Below are 4,356 nucleotides of genomic sequence, written 5' to 3' on the forward strand. Positions count from 1 at the left end.
AACCATCAATATGTTGCTTACAAGAGACTCATCTTAGACCCAGAGACACAAAGAAATTGAAAGTGAAACGAAGGAAAAAATATTCCATGCAAACTACAGCCAAAAGAAAGCAGGAGTAGCAATATTAATCTCAGACAAAATAGACTTTAAATGCAAGGTTGTCATAAAAGACAAAGAAAGACACCATATACTAACAAAAGGGGCAATTTAACAAGAAGAAATAGCAATTATAAACGTCTATGCACCCAAGCAAGGTACCCCAAAAGTACATAAGACAAACATTGGCAAAACTGAAGGAAGCAATGGATGTTTCCACAATACTTGTGGGAGATTTCAATACATCACTTTCTCCTATAGACAGATCAATCAGAAAGGGGACAAATAAGGAAATTGAAAACCTAAACAATGTGATAAATGAATTTGACTTAACAGACATATATAGAGCATTACATCCTAAATCACCAAGATACAATCTTCTCTAGTGCTCACAGAACTTTCTCTAGAATAGATCACATGCTGGGCCATAAAACAAGCCTCAGTAAATTTCAAGATTGAAATTATTCAGAGCACATTGTCTGATCACAATGGAATACAACTAGAAGTCAATAACCATCAAAGATTTAGAACATTCACAAATATCTGGAGGTTAAACAACACAGTCCTAAACAATCAGTGGGTTAAAGAATAAATAGCAAGAGAAACTGCTAAATATCTAGAGACAAACGAAAATGAGAGCACAACATATCAAAACTTATGGGATGCAGGAAAGGCAGTACTGAGGGGGAAATTTATAGATGTAAATGCATACATTAAAAAAGAAGAAAGAGAGCTCAGCGGGCAGCAACTTTCTCCCCAGAGTGGCCGCGGGGGCGGCTGCTGCCCTGGCAGCGAAAGCCATAGTCGGAAGAGGCAAGGCGGCGATGGCCGCTGCTCTGCTCCTGCCGGCTGGGGCTGTTCCGCCTGCCGAGACCGCCGGCCCGTGGAGCCCGTGTCCCCCGGGAAGCCCCAGGGCCCCTGTCTTACGTCCCGCAAGGCGAGCGAGAATGTGGAGTTCACGCTGCAGAGCCTAAGCAGCCTCATGGGCGAGCGGCGCAGGAAGCAGCAGGAGGCGGGCGCGGCGAGCACGGCGGCGAGGAGCAGCCTCCTGGCGGCCGCCTAGTCTAGCGCTAGCCTGCGTCGGGGACCTGGACCGCGCGCGGCGCGGCGGCAGTTCCAGCAAGACGAGACCCCCGCTTTCGTGTACGTGGTGGCCGTCTTCTCCGCGCTGGCTTCCTGTTCCGCTATGAAACCCGGGTGGTGTCGGGGGCCATGCTGCTGCTCAAGCGGGAGCTCAGTCTGGACGCGCTGTGGCAGGAGCCGCTCGTGTTCAGCACTGTAGGGGCGGCCGCTGTCTCTGAGTTGGCCCGCGGGGCCCTCAGCGGAGTCTTCGGCCACCGCGCCGCCATCCTCCTGGCCATTATCCTCTTCACCGCCGGCTCGTCGGTGCTAGCCGCGGCGAACAAGAAGGAGATGCTGCTGGCTGGCCGCCTGGTTGTGGGGCTTGGCATCGGCGTTGCTTCTATGACAGTGCCAGTGTACATCGCCGAGGTCTCACCACCCAATTTAAGAAGTAGATTAGTCACCATTAATATCTTTGCAGATCTTTGCAAGTGTTGTTGATGGTGCCTTCAGTTATCTCCAAAAGATGGTTGGAAGTACATATTGGGACTTGCAGCAATTCTAGCAGTTATTCGGTTTTTTTTACTTCCTTTTTTTACCTGAAAGTCCTCAATGGTTTATACAGAAAGGACTCAGAAGACCTGTAGAATTTTATCTCAGACGTGTGGTAACCAGACCATTGATGAGGAATGTGATAGCATCAAAAACAACATTGAAGAACAGGAAAAAGAGATTGGCTCAGCTGGACCTGTGATCTGCAGAATGTTGAGCTATCCCCCAACTCCCGGAACTCTAATTGTGGTTTGTGGTCTGCAAATGTTCCAACAACTCTCGGGCATTAACACCATCATGTACTATAATGCAACCATCCAGCAGATGTCTGGTGTTGAAGATGATAGACTTGTGATATGGCTGGCATCGGTTACAGCCTTCACAAATTTCATTTTCACACTCGTGGGAGTCTGGCTTGTTCAAAAAGTGGGTCACAGAAAGCATACTCTTGGTAGTTTAGCAGGTACCACAGTAGCACTCGTTGTTCTTGCTTCGGGATTTCTGCTATCGGCCCAGGTTTCCCCTGGCATCACTTTTAACCCAGCACCTCCTTCAGGTCACAATGCCACTCGCACAACGTACAGTTACTGTAATGAATGTATATTGGATTCAGACTGTGGTTTCTGCTACAAGATGAACAGATCAATCATCTTTGACTCCTCCTGTGTTCCAGTTAATAAAGTATCTACAAATGAGGCAGCCTGGGGCAGGTGGGCAAATGAAGCCAAATTCAAAACAGAAGTATTTTGGGCTTACAATTTCTGCCTTACTCCATACTACTGGACTGCTCTTCTGTGCCATATTTTACATCGTTTTCTTTGCACCTGGAATGGGGCCAATGCCTTGCACTGTGCATTTTGAAATATATCCACTTTGGGCAAGAAGTACAGGAAATGCATGTTCTTCTGGAATAAATTGGATGTTCAATGTTCGGGTTTCACTGACATTTTTACATACAGCAGAGTATCTTACGTACTATGGAGACTTCTTCCTTTATGCTGGATTTGCTGCTATAGGACTTCTTTTCATCTATGGCTGTCTCCCTGAGACTAAAGCAAAAAAAAAAAATAGAAGAAATTGAATCACTCTTTGTCAATAGTCTGTGTACATGTGGCACTTCAGATGCTGATGAAGGGAGATATGCTGAATATATTTGGGTAAAGGGAAGTAACTATCATCTTTCTGACAATGATGCTTCCAATGTGAAATAGTATTCATCTGCTGATATATTTAATTATTTAAACACATATGGGGGAGAAGAGCAGAAATTGGTGACTTCAATGCCCTGCTTCTAATCTGGTTCTTTCCACAGTCTAATTTTGAAAGACTTCATATTCTAAAATACTTGAATAGGAGGAGGATAAAATCATGATTTTTTTTTTCATAAGCAGACATGTAAAAAAAATTTACAGAGATTTTAATCTAGTCTAATAATTCTTGAAGAAATGTGTATAATTCCTGCCTGAAACAGTCTGAAATGAATAGTGTACCCAATGGCTTCAGTGGTATCCTTTTTTCCTAATACCATAATGTAAGTATTAGTGGCAATAGAGTCAGTGCTAAACTAGCTGAATTATATATGTGTAATATACTTACAAAGAAGGATTCTGGGATTTTGTCCAAGAATATTTTGTCAAAACATGGCATACTGACCCTAAATTTTCCTAAGGAGGAACAGCTTATCTGTGAACGACTATTAGAAAGCAAATTTCATTTAAGCTTCATCTACACACTCAAAGTACTTTCTGCAAGAAACATAGCAGTCCTTATCTCCTTTGGATTCACATTTTCGTTTCTCTCTCCAGTTCAGAACTTGAGAGTTATTTAAAGATGGATTCTGCACAGGATCTTTTGAACATCATAAAAAGCAGGTCTTTTAAGGATTTTCATATGCATTAGTATACTTATGCATAGATAAGCTAGCAAGTTTTGATAAGTATATTTTATTGCCAGAAAATAGAAGGTAAAGGTTTTTAGGACCTTGATTGAGTTAGTTACTTAGGTACACAATTATAAACACAAAATAGTACCAGCTCTTCAAATGTATTTCAGGATCAGTTTCTGTTCATTCCAAAATCACCTGGCAATCAATGTCTGTGCTCCTTGACTCTAAGTCCTACTATATTTGTACCTTCATTCGTTATAAATAGCTGCTAGCAGACTATTTTTCCCTTTCTTTTCATCAAAAATTAATTTCTGAAACAAAAGAGAAAGGAAGGAAGAAAATTGGTGGCAAAAATAATCCTAATTTTATTGATATGTGTTTAATTAAAACAGTGAGACTTACTTTTTCTTTATCTTTTTTAACTCTTCCTAAGAGAACTGTCACATTTTATGTCTTTTTTTTTATTGTAATATCATAAACTAATTTTTATTTTGCACACCCCTCCTCACTTTCTCTGACAATTTACAGAAAGAGATACATAGATTCATTGTCTATGTATATTTGTTTCCCCTAACCACCACCCCCTCCCCAATTTAGCTTGGATTTTTTCTTCTTGATTAAAAATTGGGATTTTCTATTGGAGCAAACTAATGATTCCAATATAGCACATGTCTTTAAGAAATACTAACTTACTATATTCTACAACATCTTTTCAAAATATTTGCTGAGTTTTATGCACATTTATCACCTAAATCTAATTT

At 41.4% G+C, this 4,356-nt stretch overlaps 1 pseudogene; it reads left to right on the forward strand.

The window, feature by feature from the left end:
• The first annotated feature begins 969 nt into the window (after positions 1 to 969).
• Positions 970 to 3,014, forward strand: LOC119514926 (annotated as a pseudogene).
• The last annotated feature ends 1,342 nt before the right edge of the window (positions 3,015 to 4,356 follow it).

This window comes from Choloepus didactylus, chromosome 2 (genome assembly GCF_015220235.1).
Source record: "Choloepus didactylus isolate mChoDid1 chromosome 2, mChoDid1.pri, whole genome shotgun sequence".
NCBI classification, from domain to species: Eukaryota; Metazoa; Chordata; class Mammalia; order Pilosa; family Megalonychidae; genus Choloepus; species Choloepus didactylus.